This window comes from Callorhinus ursinus, unplaced genomic scaffold (assembly GCF_003265705.2).
Source record: "Callorhinus ursinus isolate GAN/ISIS: 27379988/994484 unplaced genomic scaffold, GSC_fseal_2.0 scaffold66, whole genome shotgun sequence".
Lineage (NCBI taxonomy): Eukaryota > Metazoa > Chordata > Mammalia > Carnivora > Otariidae > Callorhinus > Callorhinus ursinus.
Window position 1 is genome coordinate 2,391,086 of NW_027397128.1, and position 27,419 is coordinate 2,418,504.

Here is a 27,419-nt window from a genome sequence, read left to right on the forward strand (position 1 = left end):
CTGTTTTTCAACATAGTATTAGAATTCCTAGCCACAGCAATAAGACAACCAAAAAGAAATAAAAGTCATCCAAATTGGCAAAGAGGAAGTCAAACTCTCACTCTTTGCAGATGATATGATACTTTATGTGGAAAACCCAAAAGACTCCACCCCAAAACTGCTAGAACTCATACAGGAATTCAGTAAAGTGGCAGGATATAATATCAATGCACAGAAATCAGTGGCATTCCTATACACCAACAACAAGACAGAAGAAAGAGAAATTAATGAGTCGATCCCATTTACAATTGCACCCCAAAACATAAGATACCTAGGAATAAATCTAACCAAAGAGGCAAAGAATCTGTATTCAGCAAAATATAAAATACTCATGAAAGAAATTGAGGAAGACACAAAGAAATGGAAAAATATTCCCTGCTCATGGATTGGAAGAACAAATATTGTGAAGAAGTCAATGTTACCTAGAGCAATCTACACATTCAATGCAATCCCCATCAAAATACCATCCACTTTTTTTTTCAAAGAAATGGAACAAATAATCCTAAAATTTGTATGGAACCAGAAAAGACCTCGAATAGCCAGAGGAAAGTTGAAAAATTAAATCAAGCTGGCAGCATCAGAATTCTGGACTTCAAGCTCTATTACAAAGCTGTCGTCATCAAGACAGTATGGTATTGGCACAAAAACAGACACATAGATCCATGGAACAGAATAGACAGCCCAGAATTGGACCCTCAACTCTCTGGTCAACTAATCTTCGACAAAGCAGGAAAGAATGTCCAATGGAAAAAAGACAGTCTCTTCAACAAATGGTGTTGGGAAAATTGGACAGCCACATGCAGAAGAATGAAACTGGACCATTTCCTTACACCACACACAAAAATAGACTCCAAGTGGTTGGAAGACCTAAATGTGAGACAGGAGTCCATCAACATCCTAAAGGAGAACACAGGCAGCAACCTCTTCAACCTCAGCTGCAGCAACTTCTCCCTAGAAACATTGCCAAAGGCAAGGGAAGCAAGGGCAAAATTGAAATATTGGGACTTCATCAAGATAAAAAGCTTCTGCGCAGCAAAAGAAACAGTCAACAAAACCAAAAGACAACTGACAGAATGGGAGAGGATATTTGCAAATGACATTTCAGATAAAGGGCTAGTATCCAAAATCTATAAAGAACTTCTTAAACTCAACACCCGAAGAACAAATGATCCAATCAAGAAATGGGCAGAAGACATGAACAGACATTTTTCCAAAGAAGTCATCCAAATGGCCAACAGACAGATGAAAAAGTGCTCAACATCTCTTGGCATCAGGGAAATCCAAATCAAATCCTCAATGAGACATCACCTCACAGCAGTCAGAATGGCTAAAATTAACAAGTCAAGAAATGACAGATGTTGGCGGGGATGCGGAGAAAGGGGAACCCTCCTACACTCTTTGTGGGAATGCAACCTGGTGCAGCCACTCTGGGAGACAGTATGGAAGTTCTTCAAAAAGTTGAAAATAGAGCTACCATACGATCCAGCAATTGCACTAGTGGGTATTTACCCCAAAGATAGTAATGTAGGGATCCAAACGGGTATGTGCACCCCTATGTTTATAGCAGCGATGTCCATAATAGCCAAACTGTGGAAAGAGCCAAGATGTCCATCGACAAATGAATGGATAAAGAAGATGTGGTATATGTATACAGTGGAATCTTATGCAGCCATCAAAAAGAATGAAATCTTGCCATTTGCAATGACGTGGATGGCACTGGATCATATCATGCTGAGCAAAATAAGTCAATCAGAGAAAGACATGTATCATATGACCTCACTGATATGAGGAATTCTTAATCTCAGGAAACAGACTGAAGGTTGCTGGAGTGTTGGGGGGTGGGAGGGATGGGGTGGCTGGTTGATAGACATTGGGGAGGGTATTTGCTATGGTGAGTGCTGTGAAGTGTGCAAGAATGTTGAATCACAGATCTGTACCTCTGAAACAAATAATACATTATTTTTCAAAAAAAAAGAAGAAAAAGATAGCAGGAGGGGAAGAATGAAGGGGGGAAAGTTGGAGGGGACACAAACCATGAGAGACTATGGCCTCTGAGAAACAAACTGAGGGTTCTGGGGGGGGTGGAAGGATGGGTTACCCTGGTGATGGCTATTAAAGTGGGCACGTTCTGCATGGAGCACTGGATGTTATATGCAAACAATGAATCATGGAACACTACATCAAAAACTAATGATGTAATTTATGGTGATTAACATAATATAAAATAAACTAATGACTTGGAGGAGGAACACCCAAGAAATAAAAGAATCACAGACAATGTCCTCTGCCACAGATCTAATGGATAGGGATATATTCAAGCTGTCAGATATAGACTTCAGGGTGGCAATCATAGAGTTAATAGCTAGGCTTTAGAAAAGCATTAGTGACAATATAGAATCTCTAAGGGCAAAAATGAGATCGAATCAGGCCAAAATTAAAAATGCTATGAATGAGATACAGTCTAAAGTGGATACTCTAACAGCCAGAGTAAAGGAGGCAGAAGAACGAATTAGTGATCTAGAAGATAAGCTGATGGAAAAGAAGGAAGCAGAGGAGGGTTGGGATAAACATCTAGAAGCCCATTAGAACAGACGTAGAGAGATCAGTGATGCCATGAAAAGTTCCAATGTCAGAATTATTGGGATCCCTGAGGGGGTGGAGAGAGAGAGAGAGGACTAGAAGGTATATTTGTGCAAATCATAGCTAAGAACATCCCTAATCTGGGGAAGGAAACATGCATTCATGTTCAAGAGGCAGAGAGAACCCCTCCCCAAATCAATAAAAATAGATCAAAACACCTGCATACAATAATGAAATGTACAAATCTGAGAGCCAATGAAGCTATCCTGAGGGGAGCTGGGGGGAAGAGATATCTCATGTAAAGAGGGAGGAACATCAAAATAACATCAGACCTGTCCAGAGACCTGGCAAGCTAGAAAGTTCTGGACGACATATTCAGGGTACTAAAAGAGAAGAACATGCAGCCAAGAATACTTTATCCGGCAAGGTTGTCACTCAGAATGGACTGAGACACAAAGAGCTTCCAGGACCGGCAGAAAGTGAAAGAATATGTGACCACCAAGCCAGCCCTGCAAGAAATATTAAGGGGGATTCTATAAAAGAAGAAAGACCCCAAGAGTAATATAGACCAGAAATTTAAGAGACAATCTACAGAAATAGAGACTTTATAGGAAATATGATGGCACTAAATTCATGTATTTCAGTATTTACTCTCAAAGTGAATGGGCTGAATGCTCCCATCAAAAGGCACAGGGTTTCAGATTGGAAAAAAAAAAAAAAAGCAGGAACATCCATATGCTGTCTACAAGAGATTCATTTTGAACCTAAAGACACCTCCAGATTGAAAGTTAGAGGATAGAGAACAATTTATCATGCCAACAGACCTCAAAAGAAAGCTGAGGTTCCAATTCTCATATCAGACAAATTAGATTTTAAACCAAAGACTGTAGTAAGCTATATAGAGGGACACTATATCATACTTAAAAGGTCTACACAACAAGAAGATCTAACAATTGTAAATATGCCCCCAACATGGGAGCAGACAATTATATAAAACAAGTATTAACCAAAAAAAGAGTCATATTGATAATAATTCATTAATAGTAGGAGACCTCAACACTCCACTCACAGCAATAGACAGAACTAAGCAGAAGATCAAAAAGCAAGATTAACGTTGAATGACACTTTGGACAAGATGGACTTCATAGATATATACAGAACATTCCACCCTGAAACAACAGAATACTCACTTTTCCCAAATATACAGGGAACTTTCTCTGGAATAGACACATACTGGGACACAAATCAGGTCTCAACAGAAAACAAAAGACTGAGATATTTCCCTTCATGTTATCAGACAACAATGCCTTAAAACTGGAATTCAATCACAAGAAAACAATTGTAAGGAATTCAAACACTTGGAAGTTAAAGAGCATCCTCCTAAAGAATGGTTGGGTCAACCAAGAAATGAAAGAACTTAAACAATTCATGGAAACTAATGAGGCTGAAAACACATCGGTCCAAAACCTATTGGATACTGCAAAGACAGTCCTAAGGGGGAAATACATAGCTATCCAAGCTCACTCAGAAAAGCAGAGAAATCCCAGATGCACAAGCTAAACTTACACCTAAAGAAGCTGGAGAAAGAACAGCAAATAAAACCTAAATCAAGCTGGAGAAGAGAAATAATAAAGATTAGAGTAGAAATCAATGAATTAGAAACCAGAAACACAGTAGATCAGATCAATGAAACTAGAAGCTGGTTCTTTGAAAGAATAAGATCGATAAACCTCTGGCCAGACTTAACCAAAAGTCAAGAAAAAGGACCCAGATTAATAAAATCATGAATGAAAAGAGAGAGATCACAACTAACACCAATGAAATAGAAACGATTATTAGAAATTATTATCAGCGACTATATGTCAACAAGTTAAGAAATGGATGTCTTCTGGAAACTTAAAAACTACCGAGACTGAAACAGGAAGAAATAGACAATCTTAACAGATAAAAAACCAGTAATGAAATTGAAGCAGTAATCAAAACCATTGCAAAAAACAAACGTCCGGGGCAGATGGCTTCCCAGGGGAATTCTACCCACATTTAAAGAAGAAATCATACTTCTTCTGAAACTGTTTCCAAAAAAAAAAAAAATGTAGAAAGAGAAGGAAAACTTCCAAACTTGTTCAATGAGGCTAGCATTACCCTGATCCCAAAACCAGGCAAAGACTGGAACAAAAAGGAGAATTACAGACCAATATTCCTGATGAACATGAATGCCAAAATACTCAACAAGATCCTAGCCCACAGGATCCAACAGTACATTAAAAGGATTATCCATCACGACCAGGTGGGGTTTATTTCTAGGATGCAAGGGTGGTTCAACATTTGCAAAACAATCAGTGTGATAGAGCACGTTAATAAAAGAAAAGACAAAAACCATATGATCCTCTCAACTGATGTAGAAAAAGCATTTGACAAAATAACCTAAACTTTCTTGATTAAAACTCTTCAGAGTGTATGGATAGAGGGAGCATTCTCAATATCATAAAAACCATCTATGAAAAGCCCACAGCGAATATCATTATCAGTGTGGAAAAGCTGAGAGCTTTCCCCTTAAGGTCAGGAACATGACAGGGATGTCCACTCTCACCATTATTGTTCAACGTAGTACTAGAAGTCCTAGCCTCAGCAATCAGACAACAAAATGAAATAAAAGGCATTCAAATTAGCAAAGAAGTCAAACTCTCTCTTTTCACCAATGACATGATACTTTATGTGGAAAACCCAAAAGACTCCACCCCCAAGTTACTAGAACTCATACTGCAATGCATCAAGTGGGCAGGATACAAAATCAATGCACAGAAATCAGTTGATTTTCTATACACTAACAATATAACTGTACAAAGAGAAATTAGGGAATCGATTCCATTTACAATAGCACCAAAAACCATAAGATACCTAGGAATAAACCTAACCAAAGAGGTAAAGGATAGAAACTACAGAACACTTATGAAAGGAATAGAGGAAGACTCAAAGAGATGGAAAAACATTCCATGCTGACGGATTGGATATTGTTAAAATGTCTATACTTCCCAGAGCAATCTATACAATCAACGCTATCCCTATCAAACTACCATTGATATTTTTCACAGAGCTGGAACAAAGAATCCTAAAATTTGTATGGAACCAGAAAATACTCCAAATCACTAAGGGAATGTTTAAAAAGAAAAACAAAGCTGGGGGCATCACAATGCCTGATTTCAAGCTATATTACAAAGCTGTGATCACCAAGACAGCTTGGTATTGGCACAAAAACAGGCCCATAGATCAATGGAACAGAATAGACAGACCAGATATGGACCCTCTACTCTATGGTCAACTAATCTTTGACAAAGCACGAAAAAATATGCAATGGAAAAATACAGTCTCTTCAATAAATGGTACTGGGAAAATTGGACAGCTATATACAGAAGAATGAAACCCAACCATTCTCTTACACCATACACAAAGATGAACTCTAAATGGTTGAAAGACCTCAATGTGAGACAGGAATCCATCAAAATCCTAGATGAGAACATAGGCAGTAATCTCTTTGACATCACCCACAGCAACTTCTTTCAAGATACATCTCCAAAGGCAGGGAAAACAAAAGGAAAAATGAACTTTTGGGACTTCATCAAGATAAAAAGCTTCTGCACAGCAAAGGAAACAGTCAACAAAACTAAGAGGCAACCCACAGAATGGGAGAAGATATTTGCAAATGACCTATCAGATAAAGTGTTGGTATCAGATCTATAAAGAACTTCTCAAACTCAACACCCAAAAAACAAGTAATTCAGTCAAAAAGTGGGCAGAAGACATGAACAGACATAAAGAAGAAAGACATATGAATGGCTAACACACACATGAAGAAATGTTCATCATCATTAGCCATCAGGGAAATTCAAATCAAAACCACATTGAGACACTACCTTACACCAGTTAGAATGGCAAAAATTAACAAGGCAGGAAACAACAAATGTTGGCAAGGATGTGGAGAAAGGGGAACGCTCTTACACTGTTGGTGGTAATGCAAGCGGTATAGCCACTCTGGAAAATGGTATGGAGGTTCCTCAGGAAGTTGAATATACAGCTACCCTACGACCCAGCAATTGCACTACTGGGTATTTAGCTCAATGATACAGATGTGTAGTGAAAAGAAGGGGCACATGTTACCACAGTGTTCATAGCAGCAATGTCCACAACAACCAACCTGCAGAAGGAGCCGAGATGCCCTTCAACCATCAGAAAGGATGAATACCCACCATTTGCATTGACATGGATGGAACTGGAGGGGATTATGCTAAGTGAAACAGGTTAAGCAGAGAAAGACAATTATCATATGGATTCACACATATGTGGAACATAAGGAATAGCATGGAGGACAATAGTGGAAGGAAGGGAAAAGAACAGGTGGAATCAGTGGAGGAGAGGAACCATAAAAGACTCTGGACTCCAGGAATCAAATTGAGGGTTTTGAAGGGGAGATGGGTAGGGGGATCAGGTAGCCGGGTGTTGGGTATTAAGGAGGGTATGTGTTATGATGAGCATTTGGTGTTATAGCAACTAATGAATCATTGAACACTTCATCAGAAACTGATGATGTACTTTATGGTGGCTAACTTAACATAATAAAAATAGATAAATAAAAAAATAAAATAAATAAAAATATATAAATATATAAATAAATAAATAAAAATAAAGCTGACTTACTCAGTAAAAAAAATAAAGAATAAATTTGACTTATTAAAAGAAAAAGAAGAAGCAGGCTCCCCACTGAGCAGGGAGCCCAATGTGGGATTCCATCCTAGTACCCTGGGATCAGGACCCAAGCCTAAGGTAGGCTCTTAACTGACTGAACCACCCAGGTGCCTGATAATCAGCTGACTTTAAAATGATATTATTGTGGATTATTTGATTGAGTCCAATATTATCACAAGAGTCCTTTAAATTGGAAGAGGAAGACAGAGGACGATGCCAGAGTGATGAAGTGTGAAAAGGACTCAATCCACACTTGTTGGGTTGGAAGATGGAGAAAACGATCCATAAGGCATGTCTTGAGAAGTTGGAAAAAGCAAGTAAATAGATTGTCTTATAGAACCTCCCAAAGAATGTAGCACTGTTGACATCTTGATTTTAGCCCAGTGGGACACATCTCAGACCTCTAATCTATTAGAATTTTAAAATAATAAATATGTGTTATTTTAAGCAAACAAGATTTGCTAATTCGTTACAATAGCAATAGGAAACTAATAGAGGGATCAATAGACTTAACTCTGCATCCTGCTATTGCCACATACCAGCTGTGTAATACCAGCATATTTTTTTATCTCTCTAAGATTTAGAGCCCTGATTTGTAAAATGAGGAAAACACCTTGCTGGTTAATATCACAAGTAGTCTTGGAGATCAAATAAAGTAAAAGTGCTATATAAATGTAAGATGGAATAGTTCTGCACAATGAAAACCTCATGAAGAAATAGGAAATATGAGCAATATACCAGGGAAATTTCTCCCACATATGTAACAACATATAAAAATAATAAATTACTATCCAGAAAAATATGTATATATATGGCAAAATACACGAATAAAAAAGAAAACCCAAATAAAAAAGTAAACACATGAAAAGATGCTCAATCTCATTAATAATCAGGGAAATGAAAACTGAAAATCAAAGTAACAAATGATACCATTTCTCACCAACCAACTGTAATGGTTAACAGTCTTAAAGCATTTCAAATATTCATAAATGTGCGTGCAAATGTGTGAAAAAACAAACCCTTTTTTATTTTATTTATTTATTTATTTATTTTTGAGAAAGAGAGAATGAGAGAAAGAGCATGAGAGGGGAGAGGGTCAGAGGGAGAAGCAGGCTCCCCGCCGAGCAGGGAGCCTGATGTGGGACTGGATCCCAGGACTCCAGGATCATGACCCGAGCCAAAGGCAGTTGCCCAACCAACTGAGCCACCCAAGGACCCAACCCTCTCTTACTTTAATGTGGACTGTATATTGAAATGACCTTGAAGAGTAATTGGTTTATATCTGCTAATATTTAAAATGAATGTATCTTCTACCACAGCAACACTTGCTCATATTCACCAAAATGGACATAAATGGACAAGAATATTCATTGCATCATGCTATATACAATGATCTGGGACAAATAAATTTGGTTATCACAATACATGAATTTCTATTAACCGCTTTTTTTTAGTTTTATTATTTTTAATTATTTATTTTAATTCCAGTTAGATAACATACAGTGTTATATTAGTTTCAGGTGTACAATATAGTGATTCAATACTTTCATATATCAAACTGTGCTCATCACAAGTGCATGCCACAATCTCCATCAGCTATTTAAGTCATTCCACCCATGCATGCCCCTCCTAGTAACCTTCAGTTTGTTCTTGACAATAAAGAGTCAGTTTTTTGGTTTACCTTGCTCCCTCTCTCTTTTTTTCCCCATTGTTCATTTGCTTTGTCTCTTAAATTCCACATAGATGTGAAATTATGTTATTTTTTTATTATGTGCAGTTAACCAACGTATAATTAGTTTTTGATGTAGTGTTCAACGATTCATTAGTTGTGTAAAACACCCAGGGCTCATCACAAAATGTGCCCTCCTTAATACCCATCACCCAGTTACCCCATCCGCCATCCCCCTCCCTGCTGTAATCCTCAGTTTGTTTCCTGGAGCCCATAGTCTCTCATGGTTTGTCTCCTCTGATTTCTTCCCATTCAGTTTTCCCTACATTTCCCTGTATCCCTCCATACTTTGCATTATGTACCACATATGAGTGAAACTATATGATAATTGTCTTTCTCTGCTTGACTTATTTCACTTAGCATATTCCCCTCCAGTTCCATCCATATCGATGCAAATGGTAGGTATTCACCCTTTCTGATGGCTGAGTATATGCAAAACACATCTTCTTTATCCATTCATCTGTTGAAGGGCATCTCAGCTCCTTCCACTTTGGCTATTGCAGACATTGCTACTATGAACAGAGAGGGGTATTTGCCCCTTCTTTTCACTACATCTGTATCTTTGGGGTAAATACCAAGTACTGCAGTTGCTGGGTTGTAGGGTAGCTATATTTTTAACATTTTGAGGAACTTCCATACTGTTTTCCAGAGTGGCTGTAACAGATTGCATTCCTACCAACAGTCTAAGAGGGTTTCCCTTTCTCCACATCTTCTCCAACATTTGTTGTTTCCTGCCTTGTTAATTTTTGTCATTCTAATTGGTATAAGATGGTATCTCACTGAGGTTTTGATTTGTATTTTCCTGATGGCTAGTGATGTTAAACATCTTTTCATGTCTGTGTTAGCCATTCATATGTCTTCTTTGGAGAAGTGTCTGTTCATGTCTCCTGCCTATTTTTTGACTGAATTAATTGTTTTTTGTGTGTTGAGTTTGAGAACTTCTTTATACATCTTGGACACCAGGCCTTATCAGATATGTCATATGCAAATATCTTCTCCCATTGCGTGGGTTGCCTCTTAGTTTTGTTGACTGTTTCCTTTGCTGTGCAGATGCTTTTTATCTTGATGAAGTTCCAAAATTTCATTTTTGCTTTTTTTTCCCTTCCTTTAGAGACATGTCTTTAAAGAAGTTGCTGTGGCCGATGTCAAAGATGTTACTGCCTAAGTTTTACTCTAGGATTTTGAAGGATTCCTGTCTCACATTGAGGTCCTTCATCCATTTAAAGTTTATATTTGTGTATGGTGTTAGAGAATGGTCCAGTTTCATTCTTCTGCATGAGGCTGTCCAATTTACCCAGGACAATTTATTGAAGAGACTGTCTTTTTTCCATTGGATATTCTTTCTTGCTTTGTGGAATATTAGTTGACCATAGAGTAGAAGGTCCATATCTGGGCTCTCTATTCTGTTAGATTGATCTATGGGTCTCTTTTTGTGACAGTACCATGCTGTCTTGGTGATCACAGCTTTGTAATATAGCTTGAAGTCGGGCAACATGATGTCCCCAGCTTTGTTTTTCTTTTTCAACATTTCCTTGGAGATTCGGGGTCTTTTCTGATTCTATAGAAATTTTAGGATTGTTTGTTCCAGCACTTTGAAAAATGTCATTGGAATTTTGATTGGGATGGCATTGAACGTATAGATTGCTCTGGGCAGCATAGATGTTTTAACAATGCTTATTCTTCCGATCCATGAGCATAGATTGTTTTTCCATCTTTTTGTGTCTTCAATTTCTTTCATGAGTGTTCTGTAGTTCCTAGAGTATAGATCCTTTACCTCTTTGGTTAGGTTTATTCCAAGGTATCTTATGGCTTTTTGGTCCTATTCTAAATGGAATCAATTCTCTAATTTCTCTTACTATATTTACATTGTTAGTGTATAAAAAAGCAACTGAGTTCTGTGCATTGATTTTTTATCCTGCCACAGTACTGAATTGCTGTATGATTTCTTTTAATTTGGAGGTGGAGTCTTTTGGATTTTCCACATAAAGTATCATGTCATCTGTGAAGAGAGAGTTGGACTTCTTGAATACATTTTATTTCTTTTTGTTGTCTGATTGTTGTTGCTAGGACTTCTTGTACTATGTTGAAGAATAGTGGCAAGAGTGGGCATCCTTGTCGTGTTCCTGATCTTGATGAAAAGGCTCTTAGCTTTTCCCCATTGAGGATGATATTTGCTGTGGGTTTTTCATAAATGGATTTATGAACTTGAGGAATGTTCCCTCTATCCCTATACTCTGAAGAATTTTAATCAGGAAAGGATGCTGTATTTTGTCAAAAGTTTTTCTGCATCAATTGAGTGGACCATATGGTTCTCCCTCCTCTTATTAATATGTTCTATCGCATTGATTGATTTGTGGATGTTGAACCACCCTTGCATCCCAGGTTGGTCATGGTGGATGACTCTTTTAATGTAATGTTGGATCTTATTAGCTAGGATTTTGTTGAGAATTTTGGAGTCCATATTCATTAGGGATATTGGTCTGAAATTCTCCTTTTTGATGGGGTATTTGACTGGTTTGGGGATTAAGTTAATGCTGGCCTCATAGAAAGAGTTTGGAAGGTTTCCTTCTGTTTCTATTTTTGAAACAGCTTCAGGAAAATAGGTATTATTTCTTCTTTGAATGTTTGGTTGAATTCCCCAGGGAGTCCAACCAGCCCTGGACTCTTGTTTTGGGGGAGGTTTTTATCACTGCTTCAATCTCCTTACTGGTTATTGGCCTATTCAGCTTGTCAGTTTCTTCCTGTTTCAATCTTGGTAGTTTATAGGTTTCCAGGAAGACATCTATTTCTTCCAGGTTGCTTAATTTATTGGCATACAGTTGCTGAGAATATTTTCTAATAATTGTTTCTATTTCCTTGGTGTTAGTCATGATCTCTCCCCTTTGGTTCATAATTTTATTAATTTAGGTCATTTCCATTTTCTTTTGGATAAGTCTGGCCAGTGGTTTATCGATCTTATTGGTTTTTTCAAAGAACCAACTTCTAGTTTTGTTGATTGGATCTACTGTGTTTCTGGTTTCTAATTCATTGACCTCTGCTCTAATCTTTATTTCTCTTCTAATGCGTGGCTTAGGCATTGTTTGTTGCTTTTTCTCTAGTTCTTTTAGGTGTAAAGTTAGTTGGTGAATTCGGGATTTTTCTATTTTTTTGAGTGAGGATTGGATGACAATGTATTTCCCCCTTAGGACAGCCTTTGCAATATCCTAAAGGTTTGGACCAATGTGTTGTCATTCTCATAGGTTTCCATGAATTATTTAAGTTCTTCTTTCATCTCCTGGTTGACCCAAATATTCTTGAGCAGAGTGGTCTTTAGCTTCCAAGTGTTTGAATTTCTGCCAATTTTTTTCTTGTGATCGTGTTCCAGTTTTAAAGTATTATGGTCTGAGAAAATGCAGGGAATAATCTCAGTCTTTTGGTATCAGTTGAGACCTGTATTGTGACCCAGTATGTGCTGTATTCTGGAGAATGTTCTGTGTGCACTCGAGAAGAATGAGTATTCTGTTGTTTTAGTGTGGAATGTTCTGTATATATCTATGAGGTCCATCTGGTCCAGTGTGTCATTCAAAGCTCTTGTTTCTTTGTTGATTTCCTGCTTAGATGATCTGTCTATTGCTGAGAGTGGAGTATTGAGGTCTCCTACAGTTAATGTTTTATTATCAACATGACCCTTTATTTTGGTTAACCTTTGTCTTATGTGGTTGGCTGCTCCCATATTGGGGGGTGTAGATATTTACAATTGTTAGATCTTCTTGTTGGATAGACCCTTTAAGAATGATATAGTATTCTTCTGTGTCTCTAACTACACTCTTTAGCTTAAAATCTAATTTGTCTGATATAAGAATTGCTACCCCAGGTTTCTTTTGAGGTCCATTAGCATGGAAGATGGATCTCCATCCCTTCACTTTCAGTCTGGATGTATCTTTAGGTTAAAATGAGTCTCTTGTAGACAGCATTTGGATGGGTCCTGTCTTTTTATCCAATCTGCAACCCTGTGCCATTTTATGGGGGCATTTAGGCCTTTCACATTGAGAATGATTATTTAAAGATATGAATTTATTTTCATCATATTGCCTGTGAAGTCCTTTTTTCTATAGATTGTCTGTAAATTTCTGTTCTATATCACTTTTGGGGTTTTTCACCTTTTATAGAACCCCCTTTAATTTTTTTTTGCAGGGCTGGCTTAGTGGTCACATATTCTTTCAGTTTATGCCGGTCTTGGTAGCTCTGTATCTCTCCATCCATTCTATATGACAGCCTTGCTGGATAAAATACTCTTGGCTTCACGTTCTTCTCTTTTAGTATCCTTAATATGTCTTGCTAGCCTTCTCTGGCTTGCCAGGTCTCTGTGGACAGGTATGACATTATTCTGATATTCTTCCCTCCATATGTAAGAAATCTCTCCCCCTTCTTGTTCTCAGGATAGCTTCCTTGGCTCAAAGATTTGTACATTTTACTATTTATGCATGGGTGTTGTTCTTTTCTTTTCTTTTTTGATTTTGGGATGGGTCCTCTCTGTCTCTTGGACATGAATGTTTCTTTTCTTCCCCAGATTAAGGAAGTTCTCAGCTATGTTTTGCTCAAATATACCTTCTAGTCCTCTCTCTCTCCTCCCCCTCAGGAATCCCCATAATTCTGACATTGGAACCTTTCATGGCATCACTGATCTCTCTAAGTCTGTTCTTATGGACTTCTAGCAGTTTATCCCCATCCTCCTCAGCTTCCTTCCTTTCCATTAGCTTATCTTCTAGATCACTAATTCGTTCTTCTGCCTCCTTTACCCTGGCTGTTAAGAGTATCCAGTTTAGACTGTATCTCATTCATAGCATTTTTAATTTTGGCCTGATTAGATCTCATTTTTGCCCTTATAAATTCTATATTGTCACTAATGCTTTTCTCAAGCTTAGCTATTGATTTTATGATTGCTACCCTGAAGTATCTCTGACATCTTGCATATATCTATATCCATTAGATCTGTTGCTGAGGCCATTGTCTCTGATTCTTTTCTTAGTTGGGAGTTCCTCTTCTTAGTCATTCTTTTGAGGGGTGGTTGAGGGAATGTACAGACTCCAAAGTATTAACCACAACCCAAGCAAGATGCACCTGTTTTATGGGGACCCTAGGGTTGTTGTCCTCTTGTTCTTCCTGCCTCGTTCTGGGGGAGGGGCCTGCTGCACTCTTTCTTGGGCGTCCCTGCTTTGGCAGAGTTGCCCTGCCCTCTGTTGAGAGGCTGGGCTCAGTGGAAACTGGGTTTTTGAGCTTTTGTTCTCTGCCAGCTTTCTGCCCCTCTTCCAAGGTTCAGAGCAAAAATAGCTGCACCCAAACCTCTGTCTCAGAGCATTGAAATAGCAGTCTGCTCTTCACTGAGCCTTCCAAGACACACAGTTTCAATTTCTGTATGTGCTTCTGAAAACTGCAGCCTCCCATGGTGGTAGGAGCCCACAGCAACTCTCCTAGAGTGTGGCTTCAGCCCCGGGCATGTCTCTGCCCTTTGTACTTCTAAAACCAAGAGCTGCCTCAGGCCTGGGTCCTGTTTGAGGGCTGCTCTAAAGCCCTTTCCCAGGTACTACTGCTCTGCGAGTTTTTGCCTGGTCCCCAGCAGAGGATGGTTTTGGGCTCACATGTTATATCACTTTCCAGGAGCCAGCTTATGGTGGCTCCCTCTCCCTTCCGTTTATCTTCTGATATCTGCCCACAGATTCACAACTCCACCCTTCTTACCTCCCAACAGATGGCGTTTTTCTCCTCATAGAGATCCAGATATATAGTCTTACATCTCAGGCTGATTTCATCTGTGTGCAATATGGTTTGGTAGATATCCAGCTAGATTCAGGGAACCAGTTGAAACAAGGTCCCCTACTCTTCTGCCATCTTTTTTTTCCCCTGGGGAGTCTGCTTCTCCCTCTGCTCTCCGCTGTTCTTTCTGTCACTATCTCTGTCTCAAAAATAAATAAATAAATAAAGTCAGCTGATTATCAACCTTAATTCCATCTATAACTTTAATTCCTCTTTGTCATGTAATTTAACATATTCTCAAATTCTGGAGATTAGGATATGTACATCTTTGGGGGAGACATTATTCAGTCTACCTCATCCCCCAAACAAGTGTCTTTTCCACTGTAACAGAATTAACAGGGAACCAAAGATGAAGATCAATAGATTTGGAAAGCAAGGCTGAGAAAGGACCAATCTGGGCTGGGCTATGCCTTGAGTTTTGATTGTGTTCATCTTTCCTGAAACTGTTGCTTTGTGAGAATGCCTGTGTTTTCTGCATGTGAATAGAGATCCAGATTTTGAAACTGCATACTTCTTTTTTCCAAATGGTTAACTTGCCATAAGTCACTCATGCAAATTAAGGAGGCCTGTAAGTTGTTTACAGATCCCCACGCATGCTTTCTGTATGCTAGTATATTCTAATCCAAAATCCTGAATCATAGTGCAAATGGGAAGACTGAGGCCAAAGAAGAAAGGACAAGCAATGAACTAGAAAGATTAGGAGGGACAGATGGCATCATGGACTCTTCCACCACAGTTTGAAGAATGTACTGGCATGAGAACAGAGACAATATGGGATTTGGGAGCCAGCACTGCATTGTAGGTGCCCAAGAGGATAAACACTGTCCACAAGAGAACAGGTTCCTTTGTTGTTAAAAAATAGCAAGTGACACTGACTAAATTTTTTGCTCAGGAGTCCTGAATTGAATAGAAAAAGGAACCAATGAACAGAAAGTAGAAGAAGAAATATGTTTGGCTATTTTATATAAGGAAAAGTAATCCAGAAGTTGACTGAATTTTCTTAGGAGATTGTAAGCTTTCAATTATTGGAGGCATCCAAGCAGAGTTTGTGTAGCCATTTGGAAAGAATTCTGTATTGGGAGTTTCAGATTTATCTCATTAAGAATTCTTTCTTTGAGTGGTGCCTGCAAGGCACAGTTGGTTAAGTGTCTGACTCTTGGTTTCAACTCAGGTTGTGAGATCAGCCCTGAGTCAGACTCTGTGCTCTGTGCAAAGTCTGCTTAAGACTCTCTTTCCCTCTCCCCTTGCCATCCCCCCATCTTTCTCTCAAATAAATAAATAAATAAATAAATATTTTTTATAAAATAATTATTTATTTGAATGAGAGGCTACATGGTTGCTTAAACCAGAATATAAAACAGGTTAATTCAGCTCTTTTAAGAGCACTGTGAAGGCAGCCTAATCTAGAAGCAAACACCCTCCATTTCTTCTGATGCCTCTTTTTGATAACTATTCTAACCCAAGATACCCTGGAAGAATGGAGTCGGATGCTTGAAAAAACAAAGTTGGAGCAGTTACAGTGGGTAAATTATAATAGCAGAGGGACTGGCAGTGACATGCCACAGGTATTTTGGGAATAGGGTTTTTGACTAAACAATGAAACATAAGGTACATCTAAGTCAACCCCAAAGCTCGAAAAGTCTCACCTAAGTCATCTTCCTAAACATGAAGCTTACAAATGCAGTCATTTTCTAGAATTTTGCTGACTATGAAGCCCAGCTCAAAGGCTATCTTATTATTAATGTTTTTAGTCATCACACATTTATTCATCTAGCATATTGAGCACCAGTCTTTATCAAATTCTGTACTAGGCTCTGAGGCTAGAGTGGGAAGCATGAAAGAAATCCCTGACCTCACAGAGCTTCCATTATAAGCTTTAAAGACAGGCAGTTAAACAAGAAATTTGAATAAACTGTGCTTAAATATACAGGGTGCATTGGGAGTATATGACAGGAGCATCTAACAGAGAAACATAGGAAGTCAAGGAAGACTTCTTGGAAGAAGGAAATTCTAAACTGAGACCCAAAAGGTAAGTGGGAAAATGAATAAGGCGAAGCATGATTGAACCAAATAGAACAACACATAAGATCTGGAGGTAAGAGAAAGAACACAGTACCTTGGAAAAAATGGGAAACTGACAGAACTTTGGCATGGGTGGAACATAGCATACGAGGTGAAGAAGGCCAAAATGGTGAGCTAGAAACATTAGGAAGGGGGCAGATCACAAAGGGCCATATAGGCCATGTCAAAGAGTTTGACCTTAATCCTAGTGAAAATGCAGTCATTAGTTTTCTTAATATACAGTTATAAGTTTCTTTCTCATGCATGGAAATACAAAGAAAGAAACAAAAGTGAGTTTATATTCACTTTCCAGAAAACTTTTTAAAAATTAATGTATAAAGTTTTAAAATTCAAACAGTTCAACATGAAAAATGCAAATCACCCTCCTCCCCAACCAGGTCACTCTCCCTAAAGGAAACCACTATTTAAAAAATGTATATTTTTGTGATGACTTGCAGAAGAAAAATTCCTTATCTTACTATATTAGTATACACATGCACATAGATGTGTGCATGGGTGTATCTATAAAGCAACCTCAAGGGGTGCTTGGGTGGCTCAATCGTTTAAGTGTCTGACTCTTGACTTTAGCTCAGGTCATGATCTCAAGGTTGTGAAATAGAACCCTGAGTCAGGCTCCATGTTGGGTCTGAACCTGCTTAAGATTCTCTTTCCCTTTGTCCCCCTCCCCAAAATGGGCAAACACAAAATGCTCCCTCTTTTGTACCCTGCATTGTACTTAATGGTATATCTTAGAGATATTTCCATATATACACATACACACACATTTTACCAGTTTGAATGTCATCCCTCCCTAGGGGCCCTGCTAAACTCCGTATTATTCCAATTTCAGTCAATACAGCAAACACTGTTGGAGGGTGTTAAGGGGAAATATAATCACCTTTGTGGTTTGGGAAAAGTAGTTTTGGCTGTTATTTGAATAGAACATGCAGGGCAGGAATTAAAGCAAAAAGAACAGTGAGGAGGTTATTACGGTGATCCAATTAAGAATTGAGCATGGCTCAAACTAAGGTTATGGCAGTGGAGAAGCAGAGAAGTAGGTGGATTTAAAAGGTATTTAGGGGGCGTCTGGGTGACTCAGTCAGGTAGGCATCCAACTCTTGATTTTGGCTCAGGTCATGATCTCAGGGTCATGAGATTGAGCCCTGTGTCAGGTTCCATGCTGGGCATGGAGCCTGCTTAAAATTCTCTCTCTCCCTCTCCCTCTCACCCCTTGCACTCTCTCTCTCTAATAACAAAATGATATTTAGGGGTGCTTGGGGGGGCTCAGTGGGTTAAGTATCTGCCTTCAGCTCAGGTCATGATCCTGGAGTTCTGGAATCAAGCCCCACACCGGGCTCCCTGCTCAGCAGGGAGTCTGCTTCTCCCTCTGCCCCTCACCCAGCTCATGTTTTCTCTCTCAAATAAATTAATAAAATCTTAAAAAATACTTAGAATATAAATATGTCAGGATTTGTCAATGGAATGGGTGTGGAGGATGGGAGAGAAACTAGGGATCTTGGATGACATTCAGGTTTCTAGCTGGAGAAATGGAAGTGGGAGGGAAGATGCTATCACCTTCTTGAAGCTTATCCTGATGTCCATACTTTGAAAATGATCTTTCCCTTCTCTTAAATGATATATCACTTTGTATGGGCTTCCCTTCTCTCACTTACCATGTTCTTTTATAATAATGAAAGACTTTATTCCTGCATTTTTCAATCCTTATTTACTGCCAGCTTCTTAGTAGTGAGGGATGGACAGGCAGGTATAAGGAAAGCAGAAGGAGTAAATAAAAAGAGGCTAGTATTAACTGATAACTGACTTTGTGAAAGGTGTTGTACTAGGCCCTTTTATAGAAATTCTTCCATTTTATTTTCACAACCTAATTTTACAGATGACAAATTGAGACTCAGAGAATTCAAATGACTTTATCAAGATCACACACTTCAGGAAGAAGCAGAGCCAAGATTCAAACTAGAATAGTCCATGCCCAAAACCCACAATCAGGAAGCCGTATGATAATGTAAAGAAAAGTAAAGTAGGAGCTGATGCCATTCATGGAGCTTTTCAAGGAAGGCAGCCAGAAAGGAAGAAATGTTAACTGAGCATGAAGGGGAAAGAGAGGCAGGCAGGAGGGGTCTGGGGCAAAGGAAATGGGCAAATAAGTGTTGAGAGGATGCTCAGGGAGACGCTATATGAATAATGTAACAGGAAGCTGAAGGAAATATACCTTTGGTCGGGGACATAGATGGATACCTGAAGACCAGGAGTGTCAGGAGCCCAAGGATCAATCTGCATATTCAATTTAGCCGGCAGGGAGTGAGTTTCAAAGCAAGAGTCCCTTAGATTTGAGCAGTGGTTCTCAAAGTGTGGTCCTCAGTCCAGCAGCATCAGCATCACCTGCCAACTTGTGGAAAATGCAGATTGTCAGGCCTCACCCCAGATTTACTGAAGTAGACACTCAGTTCCTTAATAAACCCTCCAAGGAAGTCTGGTGCATACTCAAGTGTGAGACCCATTGTTTTGGAGGACAGAGAAATCAGCACATAGAATTCAAGAACCAGAGTTCAAGAACCAGATAGTGAAAAACAAACAAACAAAAGAACCAGATAGTGTTCTCTGAGAGAGCCCAGGACAGTTACACATTACAGCAGTGCAGATCAATCCTTTCAAAGCATGATGGAGCCTGCTGGTCAGAAGCTGTGGTAGGGATGTAAAGGAAGGGCAGTGGTTTCAGAGGTGTGGTGTCTAGGGAACAACCCCTTCCTCCTTGCACCTTTCTACTCTTTCCCATAGGTCTTTTTTTTTTTTTTTTAAAGAACTATCAAGGGCAAGCTCATCAAATGACTCTGAGATAAGGCAGGCAGACTTGCTATGCCAGGGCACTGCCCATGGCTTTTTATTCTCACTAAGTACCTTATGTTGCCACTAAATTTCACTGTAGGGAAGATGGGAAGGAAAAATAAAACATTTGTTGAAGGTCCCTAAGGCATTGAGCACTGTGCTCAAGGTTCATGCAAATGCAAGCTTATTTAATCCTCACAATGTTTCAGTCATGGAAGTTTCATTGTTCCTATTTTATAGATGAGGAACCAATGGCTCAGAAAGGTTAAGTAAATAGTTGGGAAGAAACCAGACAGGATACAAACCCTAGTTCTTTCTGACTTCAAACACTATGCTTTCACACTAGATAGTGAGGGACCCTGTGAAACTCTCATCTAGCCATCCCAGGGCCATGCCCTTATGATTGTCCATACACAGTTATAACCTGGAAATATTGATTAGGTGAGTAAATAACAGTATGAGTTAGTGACATAATCTGAAACTAGAAGGATTCTTTTTTTCTTTTTTTTTTGTTATTGAAGTGTAATTAACATACAGTGTTATATTAGTTTCAGGTATGTACTGTAATGATTCAACAATTCTATACATTGTTCAGTGCTCCTCACAATAAGTGTACTCTTGATCCCCTTTATTTATTTCATCCCTTCCTTCACCCACCTCCCCTCTGGCAACCACCAGTTTTTTTTTCTGTATTTAAGAGTCTATTTTTAATCTTTTTTCTTTGTTTTGTTTTTTAAATTCCGCATATGAAAGAAAAATGTGGTATTTATCTTGATGGATACTTAGGTTGCTTTCATATCTTAGCTATCATAAATAATGCCACAGTAAACATAGGGGTGAATGTATCTTTTCAAATTAGTGTTTTCAATTTCTTTGGGTAAATACCCAGTAGTGAAATTGCCATTATATAGTAATTTTATTCTTATTTTTTTGAGGAAACTCCATACTGTTTTCCACAGTGGCTGCACCAATTTTCATTCCCACCAAGAGTACATGAAGCTTCTTTTTTCTACACATCCCCTCCAACACTTGTTATTTTTTGTGTTATTTTAGCTATTCTGACAGGTGTGAGGTGATATCTCATTGTGGTTTTGATTTGCATTTCCCTTATGTTAGTGATGTTGAGCATATTTCCATGTGTCTTTGGCCATCTAAATGTCTTCTTTGGAAAAATGTCAATTCAGGTGCTCTGACCATTTTTTAATTAGATTATTTGTTTGATTTTGGGCTTTAGTTTTGAGTTGTATATTTTTTTTTAAAGATTCACTTATTTATTTTACAGAGAGAAAGAGAAAGAGAGAGAGAGCATGATCAGAGGGAGGGGCAGAGGGAGAGGAAGAGAGAGAATCTCTAGCAGACTCAATGCCGAGCACAGAGCCCAACACAGGGCTTGATCTCAGAACCCTGAGATCATGACCCGAGCAGAAATCAAGAGTCAGATGCTTAACTGAACCACCCAGGTGCCCTGTGAGTTGTATAAATTCTTTACATATTTTGGATATTAACCTCTTATTGGATATATCATTTGTAAATATCTTCTCCCTTTCAGCAGGTTGTCTTTTGTTTTGAGACTTAAAGGACTTTTAAGTGCATTCTGGTCTTGTGTTTCTCAAATGTGCTTTTATCTTATTTATTTTTTTATTTTTTTTAATGTTTTATTTATTTATTCATGAGAGTCAGAGAGAGAGAGAAGCAGAGGCAGAGGAAGGAGCAGGCTCCCCACCTAGCAGGGAGCCCCATGCGGGGTTCGATCCCAGGACCCCAGGACCACGACCTGAGCTGAAGGCAGACGCTTAACCATCTGAGCCACCCAGACGCCCCTCTCAAATGTGCTTTTAGAGCCATCAGGATTCCTTGCTGGTGCTCCAGGGCTAACCACATTGTCTGAGTGGGCAGCCATACAAATGGGCAGGTCCTAAAGAAAATTAGCTGTGCTCATTTTCTTTCTCTCTCCTAACCCCACCAGGAAATCTCCACTTTCATCTTCCATAGATAGTGAGGGTTTACTATAATATTCTGTTTGGGGAAATAGTTTTGGTCCCAAAAATAATTTTGAAAAATGATAAATTTAGATCACCTTTTTCATTTTACAGGTGAAGTAATCGAGTCCCATAAAGGCAAAATGACTTGTCCAAGATTATCTCTGTTTTCTTTAGTAATATAACTAGAACTTAAAACCAAGATTCCTGAAATATTCTTTTTTTTATCATGAATTAGTACAACTTGTTTTCTAAGCATGAGAAAGGAGAATTTAGATTAATTTATTTATTGAAAAATTTTAAATGCAACTTATTTTCTGGAATTTACTTTTTGCCAGACACTGTGCTAAGTAGTTCATACATATAATTTTATTTTGGTTTTCATAAAAGCTCTATTAACAAGTACTATAATTATTCTCAATTTTACAGAGGTAAAAGTGAGGTGTAGAAGGATTTAATGATTTTCCCAAGGTCACACACTCAGGAAGTTGTAGAGCTGGGATTTGTATCCAGGATGTCTGATTCTAGTTTCTGTGCTCTTAATAAGTTGCCATGTTGCAAGTGTTTATATTAAAAAACAGTCTATAGCAGGGGTATTCAACTATAGCTTGTGGGGCAAATCTGTCCTGTTTCTTGTTTTTAAAATTAACTTTTATTAGTTCATAGATATACCTAATATGCTGCAATGGCCTATCTTAGTAGTTATGACAGAGAGAGGTTATATGTTCTTCAAATAAAATATTTACTAACTGGTCCTTTACTGAAATATTTTACCAACTGCTGTTCTATAGGTATTGACTTAAACATCTTTTAGGTAACCCCTGAGGAAAGGAGCCAGAAATGTGCCCAGGATTTGTAGAAGAGGTAGGCATTGTGTGCCCTCACAGAGAATTGCTGAATGAATAATACAAGCTCAGAAAGCTAGTCTCACTGGCCTCCTGCAGCCTTTACTGTGTTGACTTAAGTGTGTCTGTATGACCTGTTTCTTGTTTTCTTTTATGAGTCAGAACAGAGACCTTATCCCCTCCACTCCCTGTCATAAATGCCTTAGAGCCTGGACTTGGATCTCAGCTTAATGGGTTTGATCCCCACCTTCCCCCTGTAACTTCAAGGTCTACATCTGTGCCAAGTAGGGGAAGAGGCAGATAACCCCAAAGGCTGCTATGGCCTGATCCAGCTTCCTTTGATCACTAAGCATTTCTGAGGGAACTGTAGCTTGTGACTCCTCCCTTCTTCCTGCTGGTTGCTTCTACTTGCCTAAGCCTGGGGTGCAGTCTGTGGGGGCAACTCCTAAGTGTCTAGGCACACTTAAGTACCTCCACTGGTTTATGACCCAGACTTTGCCCCACCAGCTCAGTCTTTGAAAGTTCTCCTCCCTGGACCCTGCTCCAGACACTTTAAATCCAGGAGAGAAAAATGTGTCCAGCCTGCCTAGAGAAGAGCATTTGCTTCTAGCCAAGATCTCATCACAAAGTAAGGATATCAGGCGGTGGAACCGCCATCATACCTGTCTCTTTCCTATAACCTGGGTCTGGTGGGTAGATGCAGTCCTTTCCCAAGAGGTATGGAGTTCTCTAACTTTTCTTCACAAATCACTCTGTACCCATTCTTTCCTTATACTTTGCTTTTTTGAAACCTCTTTCTCTTCTATTCTTAATGTAAAGAATATGCTGTCTTCATGGAATCCCAGATATGTAAATTTATAGAGCTGGGAGGGTTCATAACTAGTTCAAGGTCCTCAATGTACAAATGGAGAAACTGAGACCAGGAGAAAAGAAGAGTCTAGGCCAAGGCCACATGGTTGATTACTGCCAGAGCAAACTGCGGCTGGAACCTAGGTCATTTGACTCAGGATAGTCACTTTTCACTACCCTCTCTTTCTGGCAGGAACAAGAATGACCTTTGATTTAAAAAAAAAAATCCAGGGGCGCCTGGGTGGGTCAGTCGTTAAGCGTCTGCCTTCGGCTCAGGTCCTGAACCCAGGGTCCTGGGATCAAGCCCCGCATCAGGCTCCCTACTCTGCGGGAAGCCTGCTTCTCCCTCTCCCACTCCCCCTGCTTGTGTTCCTGCTCTCGCTGTCTCTCTCTGTCAAGTAAATAAAATCTTTAAAAAAAATTAAAAATAAAATAAAATAAAAAAAATCCAGATTCCAGTTTTACTCAAGAATTTTAGGGCCCATTTGCTTTCTTTCAGTGTATTTTTTTTAATTTAATATTTCCAATTCTTCTGGGTCTCTTAGGTTTTAGGATATTGATCTATGTTAATCCAGACTATCTTTTAGCTACATTTGGTCTCCTTGTTGGAAAATGTTGGTAATAGAGTCCTGGGTTATCACTCTAGGAGTTGCTAGAAATGATAGAGGTAGAGTTAATGTACATCAAAAAAAATCTAGCAGTGACTAGTGCACAGCAGGCACATAATTTTGAAGTCACTTTCCTCATCTCAAAAAGGTTCTCTGTTTCTCCCCTTAGTAGCACAGTATGGCAATGTGGTGGCTAAAAGTCTAGATGGACCCCGTAAAACTCCCCCTTCCCTTTTACTTCCTAACAGTGCGTCCTTGAACAAGTTACCTTCTCTCTCAGAGCCTGGTTTTCTTTAGCTGTAAAATAAGAAGAATTAGAGTAGCTGTTTCAGAAGATGATCATGAGACTTAAAGAATGCATGTAAAGTGGTTAGCATAGGGTCTGACATGTAGAAAGTTCTTCATTTTATTACCAGTTTCATTTTTTCTCTATTACCAAGCAACCATGGCCTTAGAATAACAGGCAGGGCTGATAACTGTGCTTCACAGAAAGAAGGAAAAAAGTTGGTGGGGGTGGGGGCCCTTCCCACATCTAATAACTCTTGCAAAGGGCCCCATTTCTTAAATAGGGCTGCTGGAATCTGTCTGTGAGATTTGACTGGCCACACTGACAATGCATTCTCCTCCCCCTTTCAGCAAAGACCAACTATCAAGCTTTGATAACAAAAATGCAGCCCCCCCCTCCCCCGTAATTCCTCCTGAAATCCTAACCGGGATTTGAAAAACACCCGGATATGGTTAAAGAACCATCCCGGGTTTTGTACCAAACCAGGCCAAACAAGACATTCCAAAAGTTTAGTTTTGGGGTTAAAAGAAGGCACCCAGCATTGCCCTCTCTTCTGTTCGCTCCACTCCCGTAACACCAGCCAAATTGGAACCTTGGGCTTATTTATGAGAAGGGCTCTGTAACTCCGGATACTAACTGAGCAGGGCTGACCAACTCACGCTGTGGTCTGCAGTTCAGCGTCACTGGGCCGCTGACATAAATACGGAAGGGTTTACCCTAGCAAAGGTAAGCTTTGTTTCCTCTCTTTCCAAACCCTACCCCACCTTCCTTTCTTTAAAAAAAAAAAACAAACCTTTATTTGGCTGGGTTTAGAGGAGTCCTAGGCCACTGGGAAAGTCAGTGTCAGAGAGGTTGGGGGAAGACTGGCTGGGTGGGCAGGGAAGTTAAAGTGAACAATAGGCCCCTTTCATTCCTCTCGCCAAAATGACCAGGACCACACTGGCTTGACCATTTCAAGGATAGCCATGGAGTTGTATACAGTAGTTAATTTTCTTTGTTGAAATAATGTGCTCATTTTCTGGGTCACAAATTGAGGAGTTTATTGAGGTGATGGATCTGAGGGCTACGTAAGTGGGAACCACAAACACTTAAAAACAACCACTTGATTTTATGTTTTGAGATCCAAATTGGCATAGAATAAGCCAATAAATGATAGCTGAACCAAACTATCAGCTTAAAATCAAAATTATTTCTCATGCTTAGTGTCTAAATAGCAGAAATATTTTAGAAAACATGGGTTCATATTCTGGCTTTGCCAGTAACTGGCTGCCTGACTTTGAGCAAATACCTTTACCTCTCTGGCCTCAGTTTTCTGTATGTCACATCAAGGCGTTAAAAAAAATTGGTTTCTAAAAGTCTTATGGATGTATGAATCTATAACACATTTGATCCATTGTATTCCAAGCTCTTTGCTAGGCGCTCAAATCCATCATTTTGTTTGAACTTCAAAACAATCCTATAAGATAAATATTCCCATTTTTGGATGAGAAAACTGAGGCTCAGGTAGGTAAAAGTAATTTGTTGAAAGGTCACATAGCTATTACAGGCAAGAGGAAGGATTTGAATCCAGGTCATCTAATTTAAAATCAGTTTGCTTTCTATGATACCACAACTGAGGTATGAAAATAAAGCAGTCTTATTACCACAAATGCCAATATATAGTGGAATCATATTGTCCCTGGAATGGTATGGTGGTGATAAGGACATTATTGCCAGGCTGGGGAATCAGGAATCTTAGGGTCTAGTACTGGCTCTCAGGACTTCAGGTGAGTCCCTTCCTTTCTGGGCCTCAATTTTCCCACCTCTGGCATGCTAGGATACAGTAATAATGATTAAATAATAATATAAATTGTACTTGTACTATCTGGAACCCTTTGGAGCTTTTAACACTCTCCGTTTTCCCTCCCTGAAAAGAAAGGCCTATACCTACAGAAGGTGAGAAAATCTCTATATGGAATCTATTTTTTTAAAGTTCTTATTCAAATTCCTGTTAGTTAACATAGAGTGTAATATTCGTTTCAGGTGTTCTCTCTTTGAGAGCTCAACACTTCCATACAACACCTAGTGCTCATCACAAGTACATTCCTTAATCCCCATCACCTATTTAACCCATCCCCCACCCACCTCCCCTTTGGTAACCATTAGTTTGTTCTCTGTAGTTAAGAGTGTGTTTCTTGATTAGCTCCCCCCTTTTCTTTCCCCTTTGCTTGTTTGTTTTGTTTTGAGTCACAGAGTGAAGAAAGAACATTAAAGCATTAAGAAAACAGAGAACCAAAAGGTCAATCTTGATGGAAGGGTTCTATTAGAAAAGCTGCCAGGATTAGAGACAGGCCCCCAAGATTAGCTCAGCATTCCTGTGTTCAGATGAGTGATCTTTTGTCTAGAATGAGCCTGTCCAGCCCAGTGTAGCCCAACACAGAGACATGGAGGGAGAGAAAAGAGCATTGTGGCATTAAAGGAACAACTTGCAAATCCTAGGGAAAACAGTAATGCAAATTGTTAGGGGTAATGGGGACCAGGTCCATGTGGCATTTTGATGACAGGAAGATGAGGTAAAGGAAGGAGAGGCTTGACTTGCTGCTGAGTTTCTCCCTAAGGCTATTTTCAAGTGTACATTAATTAAACTATGTCTAATTCCAAGTAGTCCAAAAATTAGTTCACCCTTTTTCTCTCTCTTTTTCCATCTCCATCTCTCCCTCTCTCTGTTTCCTCCTCTCCTCCTTTGGGCACCTCTTCATTCTGCCTTTCTTTGCTTTTCTTTCTTCTCTTTTCTTCTTTCTCCCTTTCCTTTTTCCTTTCCTTTCCTTTCCTTTCCTTTTCTTTCCTTTCCTTTCCTTTCCTTTCCTTTCCTTTCCTTTCCTTTCCTTCCCTTTCCTTTCCTCTTTTTTTCTCCCCTCCTTTTCTTCCTTCCTTCCTTCCTTCCTTCCTTCCTTTCTTTCTTTCTTTCTTTCTTTCTTTCTTTCTTTCTTTTCTTTCTTTCCTTCTCTTTCTTTCTTTCTTTCTTTCTTTTCTTTCTTTCTTCTTTTCTTTCTTTCTTTCTTTCTTTCTTTCTTTCTTTCTTTCTTT

The 27,419-nt window shown here is 39.1% G+C and overlaps 1 protein-coding gene across 8 annotated transcripts in view; it reads left to right on the forward strand.

Annotated features, from left to right (window-relative positions):
- The first annotated feature begins 23,100 nt into the window (after positions 1–23,100).
- The window catches only part of HEPH (hephaestin), an 86,528-nt gene continuing 82,209 nt past the window's right edge, over positions 23,101–27,419 (forward strand). For 6 of the 8 annotated variants that reach the window (XM_073885825.1, XM_073885829.1, XM_073885830.1 and 3 more), the window contains exon 1: positions 23,132–23,238. The gene's annotated coding sequence lies outside the window, so the exon portion shown is untranslated. Of the gene's footprint in view, positions 23,239–24,703; positions 25,080–27,419 lie in introns of all 8 variants that reach the window. The other 2 variants (XM_073885826.1, XM_073885827.1) reach the window with 2 other exon arrangements.